Source organism: Tamandua tetradactyla, chromosome 6 (assembly GCF_023851605.1).
Source record: "Tamandua tetradactyla isolate mTamTet1 chromosome 6, mTamTet1.pri, whole genome shotgun sequence".
Classification (NCBI taxonomy): Eukaryota; Metazoa; Chordata; class Mammalia; order Pilosa; family Myrmecophagidae; genus Tamandua; species Tamandua tetradactyla.
The window spans coordinates 84,188,521-84,210,818 of record NC_135332.1 but is presented as its reverse complement, the minus strand read 5'-3'; the positions used below and the strand labels follow the sequence as shown (position 1 = coordinate 84,210,818).

General features: G+C 42.6%; 1 long non-coding RNA gene and 1 pseudogene across 2 annotated transcripts in view; one reads left to right on the top strand and one right to left on the bottom strand.

Moving 5' to 3' along the window:
- Window positions 1–8,868, top strand: part of LOC143688556 (uncharacterized) — a 35,278-nt gene extending 26,410 nt beyond the window's left edge. For both annotated transcript variants that reach the window (XR_013178124.1, XR_013178125.1), the window contains exon 4: window positions 8,406–8,868. This is a non-coding gene — a long non-coding RNA (uncharacterized LOC143688556). The remainder of the gene's footprint in view (window positions 1–8,405) is intronic.
- A 3,060-nt stretch (window positions 8,869–11,928) lies between these two features.
- Window positions 11,929–14,571, bottom strand: LOC143686741 (proteasome maturation protein pseudogene; annotated as a pseudogene).
- Window positions 14,572–22,298: the final 7,727 nt, after the last annotated feature.

Genomic DNA, 22,298 nt, shown 5'->3' with positions numbered 1-22,298 from the left:
GACACCCTGCAAGATTGAGATTTTAGTTTATGTTCTAAATCTGCTACTTGCACAGTGAGGCGCTGTGTCTGGTTTTCAGGAATCTCAAGTCTTCAACCACAGAGTTCTAGTTTGCTAGCTGCTGGAATGCAACACACCAGAGATGGATTGGCTTTCGGTAAAAGGGGATTTATTTAGTTAACATATAGTTCTTCAGAGAAAAGGCAGCCAACTTTCAACTGAGGTTCTTTTCCTACGTGGGAAGGCATGGGGCAATCTCTGCTGGCCTTCTCTCCAGGCCTGTGGGTTCCAGCAACTTTCCCTGGGGAGATTCCTTTCTGCATCTCCAAAGGCCTGAGCTGAGCTGCGAGTGCTTAGATGAGGTATGCTGAGCTGCTTGGGCTGTGCTATGTTGAGCTCTTTCATTTAAGCACCAGCCAATTAAATCAAATATCATTCATTGCAGAAGGCATGCCTCCTACCCGACTGCAGATGTAATCAGCAACAGATAAGGTTCACATGCCATTGGCTCATGTCCATAGCAATAGAACTAGGCACCTTCATCTAGCCAAGTTGACACCTGAACCTAACTACCACACACAGGAAATAAAATTCTCTTTCAGGGCACACATGGAAACTCTTACAACATTCATACAGGGCTTAAGATGCAAATTTGAAGCCTTCAGCTCATCCCTTTCCCTCATCACTGTATCCAGTGTACCTAATAACAAGCCAACATCACTATACCTCTTAATTCCACAAAACTCTATAAAGGTGTCAAAAATTCTCTAACCCAGAGCTTTGCCTTATATAAGTGTATAATTAGCAGAATCTAATGGTGATATTTTGAGTATCTTTCTTGCCAACTCACTCCATGGACAGTGAATGTCATTTTCACTATTGGAAACAGAGTTATTAGTGCCTCTGAGTCTAATCAGAGTAGAAAAACAATTGTAAATCCCATTTTTCAGATTCTGTTTCTCAAGAACCACTCCTGGTACCAAGCTGTTTGAGACAGGGTTCTCCTGAGAAACAGAACCAACAGGAGATACCTGTAAATATGAGATATATCAAGGTGTCTCATGCAGTGTGGGAATGAAAGAGTCCAAAATTTGTAGGGCAGGCTGTGAAGCTGGCAGCTCTGATGAAGGGTCTGGGTGAACTCCATGGGAGAGGCTCACTGGCTGAAAAAGTCTCTCTTCTTCTTTAAAAGCTTTCAACTGGTTGGATTATCTCATTGTGGGAGGCATGCCTTAGTTGATCACAGATGTAATCAGCCCACATGCAATCAACTGATGTGGTTTAACACACCAGCCTTCCAGTTCATCAACCAGCCATGAAATATCCTTGCAGCAATGATCAGGCCAGTGCCTGCCTGACCAGACGTCTGGGCATAATCAGTTGGCAAAATTGATTCCAGAATCTAACCATCACAGTAACATTCATTCAGAATTAATAAGTGAATTTAGCAAGTGCCTTGGATAGAGGACAAATACGCAAAATCAGTGATAAAAAAGAAAGTCAATTGTAGGTCTATACACCACCAACAACAAAAAATTAATAATGAAATTTGTAAAACAATACCACTTTAAAAGCACCACAATGATTAATAGCCAAGAATGAATCTAACTAAACCTGTGCAAGTTTACAACACTGAAAATGGAAAACTATCATTGAAATTAAACACTTAGACAAATGAAAGAATTCTACCATTCTTATGGATTGCAAGATGCACTAGAGACAGCTGTTGTTCTGACATTATTGAATGGATTAAAAAATACTCCCATCAGAATCTTAGAGGTTGTGCATGTATGTGTTCATATGTGTATGTACATTGACAAGTTGGTTCCAAATATTTATGGAATTATAAATGCCTAGGACTAGCCAAGGCAATCTTAGGAAAGAAGAAAGAGTTGGAGAGCCTGTGCTCTGAAGTATTCAGACAAGTATTCATCAAATGAGGCAGCATGATTTTAGTGTTAGGAGAGAACAAGAGTGAATAGAAAATAATTCAGAAAGGACCACTATGTCCAGTTACTTGATTTCTAACAAAGACCCTGCTGTGCAGTGGGAAAACCCTTGTTTGCATCAACTATTGGTATATATATTAGAATGTCATGCAAAATGTTTATACTATATGACATAGGAAATTGTGTCAGCTTATTGGTGAATTTAAATTTGTGTAATAAACCAATAATGTTTTCAGAGGAAAATGTAGACAGAAATGTCTGTGTCCTTTGGATCAGGAAAGATTTTTTCAGTTGAACAAAATCATGCTATTCAGAAAAGAAATAAAAGGTTATGGTGGATTACATTAATGTTGACAATTTCTGATTCTGAGAAGACACTGATAGTAAAAATCCAAGCCACAGTTGTGGCAGAAATATTTCAAACCTGTATCTGCTAAGGACTCATATTCTGAACATAAAACGAAATTCTTCCTACAAATCAATGAAATCAAGAAAATCACCCTACACAATAGTGGGCACAAATCTTGAAGGCACGTATCAGAAAAGGGCTTCCAAAATACTAATAAAAATATTAAATGTTCAATGTCATTTTTCTTTGGAAAAAAGTGCAATTTAACATAATTAATGATACCACTGCAAAGAGTCCTAAACATGGAAAGAAGAAAATGCTACCTGTTGGTCAAGTTGTGAAGCATCTTAAACCTTATACATAAAGATTGAGCATAAAAGGAGGTACAACCATTTGAGAAAATTGGTCTGCCACACGTGCTAAAGCTGAACTGATGCTTTTCGATCACCCAGCATTTCTGATCCTAGGCATATAGCTAACTTAAAAAACACCTCAGGAAAACTACAAAAACATTCATGGAAGGACTATTTGTAGTACACAAAAAACAGTAAAATCCTAATGTTCAACAATAAATTGTACTATATTCATCAATGGAATAGTGTACAACTATGAGAATGAGTACAACAATGTGCAAACATTTGAGTGTATATCAGAAATACAAAGTAGAGCAAAAGAAGCAAAATCATACTTAATGGATGATTTTACTTCATAAATTAAAACACTGGCAAATTAATTAGTGGCCTTAAAAATCCACACAGTTGGACTTCCAGAAAGATGATAGAGCACGGTATGTTAGCTTCACCCCTGCTCCATGGAACAATAAGAAAGGGGACAGAAAAAAAAACTGGGACTGCAGTCCTAGGGGGTGAATGATCAAAGATAGTCTTCAGCATTTTGTAGGGAGGAGAGAGGTGGAAAGATGAGGCAAGGAGAGCAGGGTGGGTCTGAATGGCTGTGACCCCCTTAGGATGGGCAGTGGCATGTGGACAAGTACAGATCCAAGGAAACTGACCATCCCTCTGCTCCAGCCTGCCCAGAGTGCTAGCTGGAGAGACTTCCCTGCATGGCACCAAACCCGGAAGCACCCCTGGGGAACTTGGAAACATGCCTAGCCACCCACCCTCTGGATGCCATGAATAGCCATGCTTACCAGATGCTGGAATTGGTCACTGGTATCGGTCAACCTGGTGGGTACCACAAGTAGCCATCCCATCAGGAGTGATGAGTGGTGGATCTACCAGGTTCAGGCATTGTGATCAGTTGCCCCACTAGGTGTTCTGATCAGCTGCTCAATCCCATCTGCTGGGACTGGCCACCCTACCACCGTATGCCAGGAGCAGCCTCCCTGCTGTGCATGCCATTTTGCCCAGCTGGCTGCTGCAGTTGGAGTGAGGTGGGCCTGAGAGGAAGAGGCGGCTCAGTGGTGCCATCTGCTAGGAAGAAACAGTAAGTACAGTCTGGCAAACTCTCTACCTGCCTAGTTTTTTCTTAATCTTGTTATTATTATTTTTATTATTATTGTTTTTATATTTAATTTTTTTTTTTCCTCTTTTCTCTTCTGGGGCCACCAGTTTGAGTTCATTCTAGCATATCTTGGGGAGTCTCCTTCTGGATTCAGGCCATACTATTGCTGAAGTGTTTAGTTTTGTTTTTGGTGCATGGGCTGAAAGTTGAGCCTGGGTCTGCCACATGGCAGGCAGGTGTTCTGCCACTGAACTACCTGTGCACCTCTGCCTAGATTTTAGTAGATCCTTAGGTAGAATTGCACCCCTTCCATGAGATCTGGGTCTTGGTTTGGCAGGCAATTACTGGCAAATCAAGTGCAAAAAGGGACCTTGAATGCAAACCCAAGTAAACACAAATCTTTAGACAAGTGAAGGAAACCAACTTGCCGAACAGCTTCATTAAGATAATCAAATGCCCTGAATACCGCTGAAAATCACAAAGCACATCAAGATCCAGGCAGAAATGCCCAAGCCAAATGACCAAATCAGAACACTGGGAGGTACACCGAATATGGACAACTTCTAGTATATTCGTAAAAAAATAAAGGATATCAGGAATGCACTAGAAGAGCAAAACGAAGTTGAAAGGTTAAATAGAAAAACAGGAGCTCTCACAGAGATGAAAGATAAAGTAGACCAAATTGAAAACATACTAGACACACAATAGCTGATTCGAAGAAGTGGAAGGAAGAATAAGTGAGCTAAGAAGGCAAAACAATTGAACTAGAGCACACAAAAGAAAATATGACAACAAAGATGGGAAAAATGGTACTGGATATCAGGGAAATGATGTACAACAAAAGGCATACAAACATCAGAATCATTGGTGTTCCAGAAGAAGAGAAAGTCAAGGCCTGGAAAGTTAGTTGAAGATCTATTTGGAGAAAACGTCTCAACTCTTATAAGAGACGTAAATATGCAAACCAAAGGGGCCCAATGAACCCCAAATAGAATAAATCCAAATAGGCCTACTCCAAGACACATACTAATCAGACTGTCAAATGTTGAAGAGAAGCGGAAAGTCCTGAAAGCTGCATGAGAAAACCTGTCTACTACAAACAAGGAAAACCACATAAGACTGAGTTTCCACTACTCAACAGGCACCATGGAGGCAAGAAGGCAGTGGTAAGACATATTTGAATCCTGAATGAGAAAGATTTCTAGCCAAGAATTCTTTATCCAGTCAAGTTGGTCTTCAAAATTAAAGGAGAGATTAAAATCTTCCAAGACAAAGACAGAGAACTAGTCAATAAGAGACCTACCCTACAAGAAATACTAAAGGAGCCTTGTCAGCTGAAAAAAAATACAGGGGAGGGAGGTCTGGAGGAGGGCAGAGAATTGAAAAGTATCAGTAAGGGTAATTTGAAGGATAAAAAGGCAGAGAGGAATGTACCAGTTTGAAACTGTTGTGTACTCCAGAAAACACATGTTCTTTAATCCTCATTCAATACTGTTGGGTGGGATCTTTTTTATTAAGTTGTTTCCAAGGGTCCTTTAAGAAGGAATCATTTTGGAAAAAGCTGTAGAGCCCACACAGCCAAGACCTTTGGTGATGCATAAAGAAAATACCCATGGGGAAGCCTTAGGAAACTTGAAGTTGGGAAAGAAAGCTAGCAAACATTGCCTTATGCAGTCCAAGCTGACAGAGGAGCCCAGAAGCCAAAGACCCCAGCAAACACCACCCATATGCCTTCCTAGCTGACAGAGGTGTTCCAAATAGCCTCATCCTTTCTTGAGTGAAGGTAACCTCTTGTTAGTGCCTTAATTTGGATATTTTCATAGCCTTAGAACAGTAAACTTGCAACTGAATAAATCCCCTTTATAAAAACTGATCCATTTCTGGTATATTGCCTCTGGCAGCTTTACAAACTAAGATGGGGGAAAATAATATACAGATCTCACAAATTAAAAACTACAGGATCTGATGGTAGATTCAAGAACTGCTTTTGCAGTAATAACTTTCAACATTAATGGACTTAACTCAGCAGTTAAAAGATACAGATTGGCAGAGTGAATTTAAAAATATAATCCATCTACATGCTGTTGACAAGAGATGCAGCTTAGACCCAAAGTCGCAAATAGATTGAAAGTGAAAGGATGGAAGATGTTATATGCAAGCTGTAACCAAAAGAAAGCAGGAGTAGCTATGGTAATATCAGACAAAATAGACAAAGTAAAGATGTCATAAGAGACAAAGAAGGACACTGCATATTAATAAAAGGGACAATTCACCAAGTATATATAACCATCATAATATTTATACTCCCAATCAAGGAGCTCCAAAGTAAATGAGGCAAACATTGGCAAAGCTAAAGGGTGCTATAGATGTTTCAACAATAGTAGTGGGATACTTCAATACATCACTTTCAACTATAGATAGAACAACTAAACAGAGGGCCAACAAGGAAATAGAGAACTTAAACAATGCAATAAATGAATTAGACCTAATAGACATTGCTCTAGTTTGCTAGCTGCTGGAATGCAATATACCAGAAATGGAATGGCTTTTAAAAAAGGGAATTTGATAAGTTTCTAGTTTACAGTTCTAAGGCCAAGAAAATGTCCCAATTAAAATAAGTCTATAGAAATGTCTAGTCTAGGACATCCAGGGAAAGATACCTTGGTTCAAGAAAGCCTATGAAGTTCAGGGTTTCTCTCTCAAGTGAAAAGGCACATGGTGAACATGGTCAGAGTTTCTCTCTCATCTGGAAAGTCACATGGCGAACACAGCTAGCTTTCTCTCCTGGCTTCCTGTTTTATGAGGCTCCCTGGGAGGCATTTTCCTTCTTCATCTCCCAAACTCTGGCTGGTAGATTCTGCTTCATGGTGCTGCATCAATCTTTGCTCTCTCTGAATCTCCTTCTTTCTCCAAAATGTTTCCTCTTTTTATAGGATTCGAGTAAAGTAATCAAGACCCACCTAAAATGGGTGGAGACATGTCTCCACCTAATTCAGTTTAACAACCATTTTTGGTTGAGTCTTATCTCCAGGGAAATGATATAATTAAAGTTTCAAACATACACTACTGAATAGGGATTAGAAGAAATGGCTGCCTTTACAAAATGGGATTAGGATTAAAACATGGCTTTGTATCCTTGCAAACTGGCACCAACATATATAGATCATGACCTCCCAAAACACCAGGATATGCATCCTTCTCTAGTGCTCATGAAATGTTCTCCAGGATCTGGATAGAAAGTAAGTCTTTATAAATTTAATAAAATTGAGATTATCCAAAATGCTTTCTCTGACCACAACAGAGTGAAGCTAGAAATTAAAAATCACCAAAGAACCAGAGCTTTCACAAATATATGGTGAAAATAATTAAACAGTACATTCTTAAACAGTCAGTGGGTCAAAGAAGAAATTACTGGAGAAATCAGAAAAAATCTTGAGATGAATGATAATGAGAATACAACATATCAAAATTTATGGGATGCAGCAAAGGCATTATTGAGAGAGACACTTATCGCCCTAAATGCCTATATTAAAAAAGAACAAGCAAAAATCAACAACTTAACTGCTCACCTGGATATATTAGAGAAAGAACAGCAAACTAACCCCAAAACAAATAGATGAAAAAGAAATAAAGATTAAAGCAGAAATAAATGAACTAGAGAACAAAAAAACAAGAGAAAAAACCAACAAAACCAAAAGTTGGTTCTTTGAGAAAAATCAATAAAATCGATGGATCCCTACCTAGGCTTTAACAAAGAAAAGGAGAGAGAGGATGCAAATAAACAAAATCATAAAAGAGAAGGGGATCTATACCATGGGTCCTGAAGAAATTTTTAAAATCATGAGAGAATACTATGAACAAATGTATGCCAACAAACTAGACAACTGAGATGAAATGGACAAATTCCTAGAAATACATAAACTACATATACTGACTAAAGAAGAAATAGAAGATTTCAGTGAGCCAATTATAAGTCCAGAGATTCAATCAGTCATCAAAAATCTTCCCACAAAGAAAAGCCCAGGACCAGATGACTTCACAGGGGAATTTTATTCAATGCTCCAAAAAGAACTAACACCTGCTCGAAGTCTTCCAAAGAGTTGAGGAAAAATGAATACTACCTAATTCATTTTATGAAGCTATTATCACTCTAATAACAAAACTAGATAAAGATGCTACAAGAAAGGAAAACCACAGACCAATCTCTCTAATGAACATAGATGCAAAAACTCTGACGCTCCATGAATTCTTATGACTGATAATGAATTGCACATTTCCTTTTGTTACCTACATGACACGGTGCCATAATACTTTTCAGAGAGGGCTGGAGAGGGAGATTAGGATGGAAGCATGGGTAGAAAACTACCTCTGCAATAACTGGAAGTCGCCATGTGACTTTCCAGATGAGAGAGAAACTCTGACCATGTTCGCCATGTGCCTTTTCACTTGAGAGAGAAACCCTCAGACTGTCTACTGGGCCTGGACATGAACTCTCAGTAAATAATTCTAGGTGATTTTAATACACTTTGGGATGTAGAATGTGAGCATGGAACTATTTATGCTTGAATATAAGGTTTAAGAGCTTTAATATTTACAAGCAAAACCCCAGAAATCAATGATTTTCATCTCTACTTCTTTTTTAGGTTTGAATCCTCGTGAACTACTCGTTTACAAGTCGTGTACACAAAATTGCACATTTGTATATGAAAAGGAAGTGCCACCTCCAACACCAAAACATTCCCCAAATCCGAATAGATACTATTTTGTTCGTTGTTGTTCAGGCATGCAATGCAACGAAGGAGGACCTACTAATGTTGAGAGAGACATCATACCTGATTATGCAATCGAAGAGGCGCTACCAGAAGGAACTGTGTGTGGAGAGGCAACATTTTCCCTGACTTTTGCCTCCATGATAGTCAGCAATATACTGACATGAGAATTTCCCCCTGTAGGGTCTCATAATCTCCCCTCATCCTCAGAGAAAGTGCATTCTCTGTTGCTATCTCTTGAACCAGAGACAGTGATCCCCTGGGGCCCTCACTTGGAGAGCTGCCCATCTATGATTTATTTTAAGAGCCAAATAAAGAGCATCATTGTTTGGAGAAATTGACATGAACACTTTATTTGTCTGCACAATATTTGGTACCTACAGAGGTGTCCATACTAAGATCTGCTCTCCTAACCCTTCCTGCTGACTCAGGGATAACTTTTGTGGTCTTAGTATTTGAACGGTTTCTTCTTTAAAGATCCTGGGTTAAATATTCATCTTCCAGGTATGCCTGTAAAACCCTGCCACTTTAGAATAAAGACATTACATATTTTAATGAAAAAAGGCAGACCAGTCAAGGCGATAGTCTTAGCTGTGTCTCAGTCCAATTCCTGAGACCACCTGGCACTCCATCCGTCCTTTCCAGACTCTCAGGTCAGGGAGCAATGGAAAGAGGATGTGGTACTCAGCGAATGATGTGAAACATAGATCACGTTGTCCTTGGCAATGATGTTCAGTGTCTTCGAGTGGTTCAGTGATACTGGTTTCTGCAGGAACTGGAGTTGCCTCTCAAAATGGCACCTGGTTTCCTACAGACAATAGACTGCTTCTTTTGATGCTGACATCTGAGAAGAAGGACGGCCCTGAAGCCAGCTGTGGACTGACTTGATGTGTCAGGGAGAGTTGGGGATGCTCCTAACACACTCATTGCTTCTGGTCACTATCAACAAAGAGGCATGAAAGGAATGGAAAATGAAGATTACAAAAATCAGTTGACCTTTTTCACAGCTTTCTTTTTGTGTATTTCTACTTTTCTTGACAGGTTTTATGTGGATATGCCTACATGTGGTTTTGAGTTTTTGTTTTGTTTCATTTATTTTTGAGTGTTTATCCTAATTGGTGTCTCTGATCTTCTAACATGTGGTTCAGTATCTGTCATTAATTTTGGAAAATTCTTAGCCATTATTACTTTAAATATTTTTTGTGGCTGTTCCTTCCTTCTCCTTTAGGGCTTCCAGTTACATATAAGTTAGATATGTGTAATTTACATACATATACATATATAATGATGTGTATATCCATAATCCTTGAATGTTCTGGTTTTTTTGCATTTCAGTGTGATTAGTTTATATTGACCTATCTTCTTATTCTGTGAATCATTGCTCACTTGTGTCCAAACTGTTGTTCAACCCCTCAATAATATTCCTTATTCCTGTTAATCTTTTCTATTTCTAGCATTTCTTTCTTATTTTTTATTAGAGTTTCTGCTTCTCTGCTTCCCTTACATATGTTTTTTCATATTGTCTATGTTTTCTATTGGATCTCCTAACATATCAATCATACTTACTTTACATTCCTTGTCCTATAATTCAATGTTTCTGTCACACCTACCTCTGTTTCTGATGATTGCTTTGTCTCTTCAAACAATCTTTTTCTTGGTTTTTGGCATGTCTTGTAATTTTTTGTTGAATGCTGGGCATGTCGTTTCAGGTAATTGTCTTATTGTGTGGATTTATGTTTACCTGGTTTGAAATTGGACTGGGTTTAATGTCTTCTGGAGCTATAGGTGCTAGAGGCTTCCAGTTGTTCAGGTATCCTCATTTTTATCTCCCCCTTTTGTTTTGTGAATTTTCTAATTATTGCTCCTAGGGGAAGTGTGTATCCTGCAGCTGCTTTAGCTTTAATCCACTGTTTTCACATTGGATCTATGTTTATGTGGTGATCAGGGAGGGGATAGGAGGAGAATTCTATACTTTTTCCTATTATATCTCTGTCTTGTATTGCACTGTGTCTTGGAGCTGTTACCCTCACAAATATTTCTGTGGAAATATTGTTTTACTTCCTTATTTGGATGCAGTATTTCTAGTCTTTTCTCTCGAAACAGCACCCTCTATTGACATTTTTGTGTTTCACACTGCTTAGCTCATAGAAGAAAGCTGCATGGGTGTAATGGAAGGAATTCCTTTTCTCCAGCTAGGATAATGTTCTGGTATAGTCCTGTCTCTTAGACAATAGACTTTTATTATGGAAGAGGATCTGGGCTAATTTCACAATGGCTACTCTTTCTGCCTCCCTGCCAGGACCGCAAGGGTATGACACTTTACTTGGCGTCTTCTCATCCTGTGAGAAACTTGGGTGCCCTTGGAAGGAAATTCCATGAAAAAGTAAGGAGCCCTCTAAGACTCTAAACTCACTCTGGAGTTTCTCTCATCCTATAGTCCATGCCTGGCCTCAAACAATTCATCTCAGTTACCACTTAATTGTTCCTGCCAGTGTATGGCTACAACAGTCTGTGCTTCAGTTAAGTTGATCTCTTCTCTGTCTCTCTGGATGCACTTGTCCACTAAGATTTCAGAGTGGGAGTTTACCCTGTGACCTCCACTTCCTTTTTTTTGTTTTAATGTTTTAAGAATATTCATTTTTTGTGTCCCATGTTCATAAAGAATACCTTATAAGAACAAGCATGGTAAAAATTTTAAGAGATTATTGTATGAATGTATGTATGAAGGTTGTATTTTTTTTAATTAAGCATCTTGCAATATATATAAAGCAAGAACAAGGTAAGATGAGATTTACTTTTTTTAACAGTACTATCTGATTGCATAGTAAATACTTACTAATGTATATGAAATCCATAAGAACCATAGTTTAATATACTTCTGTCAGCAACTTTACTTTTTTTTACTTTAAAGACAAAAAATCAAAACCTCTGAACTTATAATTTTGAATTTGAAAGAATTAAGAATGGTTATAATTTAAAACAGTATCAATAAAGCAAATGTTCTCATGAGAACCAATGGGTGATACTGAAACAGAAGAAAGTATAAATATCTTATTTTGTTCTTAATTTGAAGTTCCCAATGAAATCAATTACAGAAATTTATTCTGAAAGATGCTACTATGAATTCAGGCTGCACATTCAAGTATTAATAATGACAATTCAAAATTAAATTTATGGAATACCTAGAAAATGGATTTAATCGAAGCCTGCAGGGCAGATTTATAATATTCATTTGCAGTGGTTTTTTAAAGACTTAGAAGGCCACTGTTTTAATATAAACTGACTTTAAAATCAGCTTCCTTTAGTGTTTTCAATTGTCACATGACCATAAACCAAATGACCAAATAATTTCAAATGATCATTGATAAGATTAAAGCAAAAATTTCCATGTGTCAGTATTTTTAATGTTGTGCACTTCTAATTATAGTAGAAAGACAACTATAAACAAGATGCAGTTACTATTTTCATAAACAGCACAACTGTAGTACAGTATATCAAGTTTATAGTCAACCATCAAATATGGTTGTCCCATTACTTCATTTTGTGATGGATCATTAAGAATGTCTTCAAAACTAATAGCCTTATCACTACCCGTCAAAATATCCAGTGAAAAGTTTGAGCTTGGAAGAAATGGAAGCCGCTGAGCCTGCTGCACCGCTTTGAATTCCATCTGTAATTTTAGTGGAGCAAACAGACCCTGGATGTTTCTCAGTGTGGAAATATTCATTTTATCTTGGTTGAGTTTGGAAGTTCTCTTCTGATAATTCAAGAGGATGACTGGGCAAAAGTTCATTTTTCACACAAGGAAATCCTTCCCAAAGAAGATTTTGACTTTCAGAAGGACCATTTGCTGAAAGTTCAGTAACTGGAATACTGTCCTTTAGCTCAGATCCAAGTCCGCTGGCATTTATCTTGAGCCCGCTGCCTGCACCGCCTCTAGGTCCCGTTACTGTCAGCTGACCTCCACTTTCTGACGGGTCCAAGAAAAGTTATTGGTTTTTGGTCTGTCAAGCTCTTCTTCTTATTTTTTTCCTGAGAAATGATGACTTCCAGGATCTCTATATATCATGGCTGAAAGAGAAAGTTTTCCATTATCTGTTCTGATGAGACAGAAATAATGGAATTAAATGAGAGGGTAAGAAAAGGAAAAGATAATAATCTTTGACTATAAAGCAGGCAATCAACAGGATAAAAAGGACACCATTAAAGACTGTAAGATCAGGGAGGAAAAGATTAAATTGGAAAATTCAGAAAAAGAATGTCATTTTAAAAGCTATTAGTCTGAAGTTGAAAATTGGAAAAAATTTTGAAACCTTATATAAGAACAAAAGAAATTTTTAAAAGGAGAGAGGACAACATATCAGATAAAGTAGTATCCAACTAACATAATATACATAATAATCATAACATGGAAGGTGGCCAAGAGAGTTAAAAGCAAAGATATCGGTTCTAGCAGTATATTGAATGGCTTAATTTGCCTATTAGAGAAAAAGAATTTCAACTGGCCTCTAAATACATAAAGTGTACAAAGAACACACCTAAATCACAGTGACAACTGAAAGTCTAAAATAACGGCATGTGAAAGTTATACCAGGTGAAGATGTACATAAGAAGGTGGGGCTGGAAATTCTGATATCAAACCAAGTAGAATGTGAATTAAATGCATTAAATGCGGAATGAAGAACAATTTTTGTTGTTGAAAACCATTCATAATGAAGACATTACAAATATGAATATTTACACGCAAAATAATAGAGCACCTGAGGTAAAATGTACATAAGATATGAGGAGATACAGATAGAAACACAGTAATAATAAGTAGACACTTATCCACCACTCTCCTTCCGAGACAGGTGACATAGACCAAAAATAAGGAAGGATAATGAAGAACTAAACATTATAATCAACAAAGTAGATCCTATATACATGTATAGAACTTTACACCCTAGTAATAGTGATACAATTTCTAAAGCAAACATGGAGCATTCATCTTCTATAGAAACTATCAGTAAGTTCCATAACATTAAACTATTGTAAACCGTAGTCTATGAACATGAGCAAAACCAAAAGGGCACCTAGCCCATTTTACTCCACAGGAGTATTTTTAAGACCAGATAATTCCAATGCCCCACGAATTGAAAATGAAGGAAAATTTACTAAGTATTTTTATGAAATAAGCATAATATGATAAAGATATTAGAAAACAAGAGAAAGTTATAGATGAATTTATTTTATGGATATGATGGAAAATCTAGAAAAAATATTTGTGAACAGAATTTAACATCACATCTAAAAATTAATGCATGTGGAATTCATTCCAGTGATGCAATAGGTTCAATAATTGGTAATCTATTATATAATATAGTATATTAATAGATTTATGTGATTGTATCCACAAATGATGAAAAAGTGTTTGATGAAATTCAACACTGATTCCTGGTCTTAAAAAAGTCCTAGGAGAAGAAATAGATGGATACTTTTCTAATATGATACATATTTTCAAAATGATACCTATACATATATGCGTGTTTATATATAATATATCCATCCTAAAGCTGACATTGGAAATATTGTGGAAACTCTAAAAGGGTTTACACTATGATCAAGGAAAATGCAAAATCTCCCCTATGTCCATTACTAGTTAACATTTTACTGAAGATGTTATCCAGTGCTCACAGCCAAGAGAAAGCCATTGAGTATCTAAAAATTTAGCAAAGTTTCTATTTGCAGACGGCATGACAGTATGCCTGGAAATGTCTGGAGAAAAGATTTGCAGACTACATCCTACTAGCCAAAACATGTCTGCTGCCTTAGTAAATAAAATTTTATTGGAAAATAGCAATGCCTGTTCATTTTCTATGGCACTTTTGTGCTACAATTTGTAGAGCTCAGTAGTTTGCACAGAGACCATAAGGCCCTCAAAGTCTTAATTATTTACAACCTGACGTGGAAGTCAGAATTCTAAGATCCTGGCCAGGATCCCTATTCCCTGGGGGACAGTACCCCCTGGTGGACGTGTCCTGTATAGTCCCCTCCCCATAGGTCTGGGACCTATGACTGCGATGAAACATCACTGCTGTGATTAGGTTCCTTAGATAGCAAAATTGAAGGAGTTTCACAGATGTAATGAAGGTCCTAACCAGTTGATTTTACTTAAAATGGAATATCCTGAGTAAGCAAGACCTCATCAGATGAGCCTTTTAAAAGAGGGTGAAGAGTGATGTCACCAAAATGATGGGCTAGGCAGCTCCAAACTCCTGTTCCTGCACACAAACATTGAAAACAAGCAGAAACTGTCAGAACCAATTTTCTCAGAACTCTGGAAAACAGTCAAGGTTTACAGCAACCATGTAAATGCTGAACCAAGAAAAAGACAACTTAAAAACATTCCTGGTGTTCAAGTAAATACAACAGCCAGTTGTTATATTTTTGGATTCCAACTCTACTTTTTATTTCCTACATGCAAATTAAAACCAGCCCAAGACACTACTGCATACCTATTAGAATAGCTAAAATTAAAACCAGTAATAAAACCAAATGCAGGCAAGGATATGGAGCAACTGGACAACTCACCTGGGAAAAAGTTAGCCTATTTCTTTTTTTTTTTTTTAGGCCGTTTCTTTTAATACTAAAATGGGACCTCCTAGATGACCCAGTAATTGTACCTTGTACTGTTGGGCATTTATCCGAAAGAAATGAAAACTTAATTTCACACAGATATTTGTACCCAAATGTTCTCAGCAGCTTTATTTGTTATAACCCTAAACTGTAACCTACCCAAGTGTCGTTTAATGGGTGAATTGTTATACAAACCACGCTGTATTGGTAGCATGGAACTGGCCAGAAATGAAGTATTGATACAATCAATAATTTGAACAGAGGGGATCAGTGTGAGTATAAAACAGGAGGAGGGGAGACTCGTCATGGGACAGCTCTGTATCTCAATGGGCTGTGGTTACAAACCTACACATGTGACACCATTGCACAAAACTGCTCTCTCTCACACACACAAGTGTGTACAGAACTGGAGCAATCTGAATAAACTCAGCAGGTTATACTAATGTCAATTTCCTGGCTTTACAGTGTAGTGTAGTTACACAAGGTATTAACTTCTGGAAAACAGTTTGAATGGCGCAAGATACCAATCAGTAAATATTTTTGCACATTTCCGTGACTCTTAATTACTTCAAAATGAAGTTTAAAACCAAAGATACTTACCAGCCTCTTCTGAAGATCCTTGTGATCCCATTTTGACCAATGAAGTTGATGCTGCTGGATGAGGCTCTAGGGAGCTCTTTGAATGGGAGAACCGGCCTCTCTGCCTTTTTTGCACTGGTACAGCAGTGCACTGCCCAGGGAGAGCAGCAGTCTTGTGACTCCAAGGTGACCCGGAGTCCCTAAGTGCATCATAAAGCCATCCACCAGCCTGGGCTGTAGGCTCAGGGTTTCCGCATGTGGGGGAAATAAACCCTCCACTCTTCACCAGCCACTCTTCTGATTTCAGTACCTGGGTCCCAGTGAAAACCCTTAGGACAAAGATGATGTGGCCAGGGGTGCTCTTAGCAAGGGGCGACCCACCCTCCCCACCCTGGTGCTCTGTGCAGTGAGCAGTGGCCTGCCTGTTGGCTCAGCTGGCTTAGGAGTGCGGGAGGGCTGGGGGTGTGTCTGCTGGCTCACGGTGCTCTGCCAGCACCCACCCCAGGGCACACATGGCCAGAAGAACCAGGGAGCAGTGGCGATGTGTGAACACCGCGAGTATCGTTCAGCTCACCATCCACCTGTGCTGCCTCAGCTGCTGCCATCGTTCCCGAAAACCCCCCTGACCACACCTCTCTACAGGCTCCGCACTGGGGCTTTGGCCACAGTGGCAGAAGTGTGTCCCAGGGCAAGCTGAGCAGGACAGGCAGGTGGCCAAGTACCACCAGCCCAGTCCTGAAGGTCCAGGGTCAACAGGCAGTAGCACTGTGGGCAGAGTATGGGATGTGTCATGGCAACAGAGCCGGACAGGGCCCCCCTGCCCCTCAGGTTGTCAGTTGTGCTTGGGGAAGGGGGAGGATTAATGGAAAGCTATTGGGTCAGACAGGTAAGCCGGGGCAGGATCTGAGGGCCTTGGATGGTCACATGAGGATCTGGCACACAGATGTACTCCTTCCTGGGCAAGAAACTAAACCCCTCATGTGAGCCTCAGCTCTTCCATTTGCTCTAGGGAGCTGGCTGGCAGGTGTGGGTGTCGGGGTGTACTGACCCCTGGGGAAGGGGGGAGGGTGCCTGTGGGTACACGTGGGAGGGAGGCTGGCAGCGGGCAGAGGGCTAGTTGCAGGCCCGGAAGGTGAGGAGAGGGATGGTGCTAGGTATAAGTACGAAATAGTAGACTGTCTTTATGTCCTCTTGGTTCAGCGTCTCCACGTGGAAGTTTTTCAGCACCTAGGAGAGAGGCGCGGCTCCTACAGGGCCCTCCCAGCTTCCCAGGGGCTGACAAGCCCTGGCACCACCAAGACCACGCCCGGGTCGCATCACCCACCGAACAGGCCACCCCACCTCACCCCCCAACCACTCCCGGACCCACTAAAGAGGTGCAGGAGGAGGAGCCCAGTCCGCTCATTCACCAAGCCCCGCCCCGGCCCCTTGCCACGCCCAGGCCGCTCACGTGGTGCAGGAAGAGCAGCATCTGGACCTCTGCCAGGCGCCGGCCCAGGCACCGGCGCATGCCGAAGCCGAAGGCCAGGTGTCGGAAGCTGGTCTCCGAGGCGTTCTTGCCCAGCCAGCGCTGGGGGTCGTAGTGCTTCGGCCTCGGGAACACCACAGGGTTGCGGCCCAAGGAGTAGAGGCACACCTGGACCAAGGTCTGCGGACAAGTGCGGACGGCCATGGTCAGCCGGCCCAAAAGCATGGATGGGGGAGGGGGTTCTCTGCCTGGAGGGGCGGCGGCTCCTTTACTCACCCCGGCCGGGATGTGGTAGTTCTGCAGCACCAAGTCTGAGCTCACATGTCGCTGGAGAGTGAGACCCTTGGGGCACAGCCTGGGAAAGGGGGCGGCGAATGCAGGCCTCAGCTGTGCCCCTCCTGTCCCTTAGCTTCAGAGCCTGCCCAGCCCAGCGTCCCCCAGCAGTCACACCCCAGGCCCTCCGTGGAAAGCCCAGAGTGTGATAAATTGCTTCTTTGCACATGCTGTGCTCTGCCAACCTTCCACCAACCTGGGTAGTTCAGTGCCCGGAGATTGGTGCCCAGGCGTTGAAGTGGGATCCCAGAGGGTTGGGAGTGGCCTACCAGGACAAGGCTGCTGCTGAATCCTATTTCCTGCCCCCAGTGAGCTCGGGTCTGTGGCGCCTACCGCAAGGTCTCCTTGAGGGCCACCCACAGCAGGGGCAGCTCTGTGGGGGCCCACTAGGAGCTGTCAGTGATCACGGCCTTGGCAGCCAGGCTCACCTGGCGTAGGGCCTACTGCATGTTGGGGTTCCGTGACAGCTCGTAGAGCATCATCAACAAGGGGAGGTGGTCTGCAGGAGAAAGTTCATAGGGTGAGGGAGTGGGAGAGTGTGCAATCTCTGGCCCAGGAGAGTCCACTCTAGGGTGAGGCGGTAGATAGAACCCTGACCCACCCATGCAGAACTCTAGATCCTGATCCCCACGTCACTTTTTGCTTGACCCACACCAAGGTTGGGACCTCCCCAGACTCCTGGGTAACTGGGCCTTTCGGAACTCCCAGGCCCTTTGGAGGTGCTGCAGGAGGAAGGCCCAGCTTGCAGGCAGCCTGGGGCCAGAAACCTGACTCCTTCAGCTCTCCCTGCCCCACCCTGTCCCCCACCCAGCTCTGGTGCCTGGTGGGGTGTTGTGGACTGGTGAGCCACCTCTCCAGGCCCCAGAAGCCCCTCTGCCCTAAGGCTTCTCTGGACCTGAGGCCTTGCCCCAGTGACCTTAAGAAAGATTGATTTTTATATAGTTTCCAAGAAATAATCTTTGTTTAGAGGCACTCATCTTATTATGAGAAAAGTCAGTGTAAGGTATATGCAAATGCTTGAACTGAAAGGTACTGGGTGTTGTGGGGCAGGTATGGACAGATGTTTTGCTTTCCTTCCTTCCTCACTGAACAAGGTGGAGAGACTTCTGACCTTTCACTACTTCTTGAATCTATGAAAACCAGACACTGGTGACTGGCAGTTGAGACGAAGATGCTTTTGTCTTCCTCCTGTTAGTGAGCTGGGGAGATGCAGCTGCATGAGCCAGGTTGGGGCTGGCCTTGCTGCCCAAAGACCTGAGGATGTCACCTGTGGGCCCAGGCATTCTCCAAAGGTGGAAGTGCCCACAGTTGTGTGGTCTCTGGGCCTGTGAGTGCCTTTCCTCCATGAGCCTCTAGCATGCCCACCTTGAGGGTATTCTCCTCTCATCCTGAGTGGGGAGGAGTCCTTTCTGTACCTCCTCCCAGCACCTGCTGGGGTGTGACAGGTGAGCTGTGCCTCAGCCCCACTAGGGCTCCATGGGGGCTTGGGCGTTGGGTCCTTAGGGATAGGGAAACCATAGCAGGAGGGAGCGGGCCCTCTGCAGCTCTCTTGCCAGAGCCAGGATGAGGGGGAAGTGAGCCTCCCACTCTCCACCTTGCCCTGTCCTCCTTGCACAGCTGGTGCCCAGATGGAGCTGGCCCTACCCGAGATGGAACTTGGCTGAGCCAGCAAGCGCGGGGGTGGTGGGGAGGGTGGCATGCTCTTGGTCAGAGGCTTAGCTCATCTGGGGTCCAGCCCAGTGCCCCTCACCTTGAGCTTTCTTAGCCAAACCCTAACACCTCCACAGGCCCTGAGCAGATCTCCCATGGCCAGAACCAGTAGCCCACTGTCCCCAGCCGTCAGGGGCAGGACTGGGCCAGCAGGGCTTTATCTTCATATTGCTTTCTTCTTTCTCTCTTATTTCCTTTCTTCTTCCCTTCCTTCCTCCTTTCCTACCTGCTTCTCCTCCTCCTCCTTTGCCTTCTCTTTCTCCTCCTCCTCCTCCTCTCTCTCTCTTTTTCTCTCATTGTAAGTCATCTCCTATCTTCCTCACCCCTCAAGGAACCTTGATCTGAAATCGGAACCTGCCTTTGGGGATCTCCATTGGACCGTTGTGTTTCAGAGAGGATGAAGCAGGGCCCAGACACAGGCTCTTGGCTGAGGCCTGGAGGTGGCACCCCAGCCTAAACCCTCTCTGTCTCTGTCTCTGTCTCCATTGGGTATGAAACAGAGGATAGGACCTTGTGTCTTAGGTTCCAGTGAGGCAGGCTGAGACTTTGGGTGGTGGCGATGGGCAGAGCCACAGCCCTAGCCCCTCTGCTCACCTCCTCACCTGAGTCCACCCCATTGGCAGGTAAGCCACACAACGCAAAGTCGCTACCGCCCTGCAGTAAACGCACACCCTGACATGCACCTGTCCTAAAGAATGCACACTCTCTGTGTTCTCAGCTGCTGCACCAATGGCAATTCGTGGAAGAGGAGATCCGTTTGCAGAATTTCAGGGACTGGGAGCTAAGGTCCCCTTCACTCATGACTTTCGGGCAACATAGTATTGTATTTTAAATAAGAAAGCAAAACACAAGTTTCATATTTAAGAGTTGCAGGATTTGTGGGGGCAGGGTGGGATTAACACAACACATAGTTTTGTTTTCCTCTGCCTTTGATCTCATGTTGAGTGTGTGCTTGTGAGTGTGCACATGGAGTTGTGTTCAGAGCCTCGGGAGAAAGTTTAGGCTATTGACTGCCAAGGGTGGCTTACAGTTCTCTGCATTAGTCACTTAATTCCTGAATGTTTCAGAGAAACAGGAAACAGAAAAGCGTAGGAAAGAGAGGATTCAAACAAACAAAAAACTCACGCCCAAATTCATAAAACTTGTTTTTACACCAAAGCACATTTTGGTTTAAAGCAAAGCACGTTGAAGATGGAACCTCAGTGGGCTCAGAAAATAGATTCTAATCTATTTATCTCATTGTTTACATAAATGTTTACAGTTTTAGACCTCAGCAGCTGTAAGGCCAGCCCCAGTGACTCCTCACCTTCCGCAGGGGCCCACAGGAGTTGGCCCTCTTGGTTTGTGAACAAAGAGAGGGAGCTGGGAGAGGTAACTGCCCTGGACTCACCCGAGTCTCCTCCGCAGCCCCAGGGGCCTCGCCAAACCCAGATGGCACCAAAGAGTAAGGGCCTGTGCTGACCAGCCCCAAAGGCCACCTGGCCGGACCATGGCTGTCCTGGCCAGCTGCTACCTGCGGCCCAGACCCTGGACTGGGAGGTGACCCTCCTGCTTCTCTGCCCGTGACCCTCAGGGTGGAGAATGTGAGGGTCCCCTCAAGCTGAAAAGCCGAGACTTCATGCAGCTCCATGACCTCAGGCTGCACTGCCCCATCTTGAAGGACCCCCCACCCACCCCACCCTTCCTCGGAAGGGCTGCCTGGGCCTGGGCCTTACTTCATAGATGCTGCAAACACTCTCAGCAGTGTTGTTTTTGTATCCGTATGTTTGTGCGATGATGAATGTATTTATTTCTCAGACTGGGGTGAGCAAGTGGTGGGGTCTGTGCTCTGCGACCTGTGCTCCCTCCAGACCCAGCCATGGCAAGGGCCCCTCCAGAATTGTAAAAAAGGAAAAAAAGAACTGACGAACCTTTAAGAGCCATGGTCTGATATTCCAGATTGGGATTGGGGGGGAAGGGGGACAGTTGCATGAACTGGGAGGATTGAGGCTGCCCAGAACCCCCCAGCTTCAGTCAACCCACTTGATATTCTACCGTGTGCCCCTCACCCATCTCCCCTTGCTATTTATTGACCTCAAAACTGCTGCATGACAGACCTCATTTGGGGCAGGGAGTGTCCCTGGGGCTTCCCTTCCTCCACTTGGAGGGGCTCTGTGGAGCCAGATGCTAAGGGGGCCTCTCTGTACCCCTACCCATCACTTGCTCTCCCCATCCCCCTGGGGTCCCAGGCTGGGCACTGACCCATTCGCAAATCAAGGGACAGGAGGAGGGCTGCAGTTACAGCTATTCTCTTGATTAGAACTGGAGAGGGATCATGTCCTACTTTCTGTCCTTCCCAGAAAGGTGGTGAGACATGCAGGGCCACACTCCTATACTGGCCACTGCCACTGTCAGCCATCAACTTGAGCTTATTTCCCTTGAGAGTTTGAATAAATTCAGGTCAGAGCTGCACGGCCACTCCATCCCACCCCCAGTCACAGAAAAGCACTGACCTCTCCTTTCAGAAGCATGCTGGCTTCATGCACTGTGATGAGAAACTGGTATTTTATATTTTCATTAAAAGTCTGATTGCTGGAAAAAAGCACAATGAGACACAACTTCACTCCCACTAGGATGGCTATAATCATTTTTTAAAAAAGAAAATAAGTGCTGGCAGTGATGTGGAGAAATTAGAACAGTCATAAATTGCTGATATGAATGTAAAATTGTGCATCCACTGTGAAACGGTCTGGCAGTTCCTCAAACACTTAAACAGAATTACCATATAATCCAGCAATTCTACTCCTAGATCCATACCCCAAATAATTGAAAACAGGTACTCAAACAAACACACGCGCACCCATGTTCATAGCAGCACTATTCGCAGCCACCCAGAGTGGGCCTGCATTGGGTGTCCATCAGCCAATGAAATATGGACCATGCACACAATGGAATAAGATTCATTCATAAAATGGAATGAAGTACTGACATGCTGTAACAAGGATGGACGTCAGAAATCTGGTAAGTCAAAGAAGCTAGTTGCAAAAGGTCACATCTTATATGATTCCTTTTATTTGAAT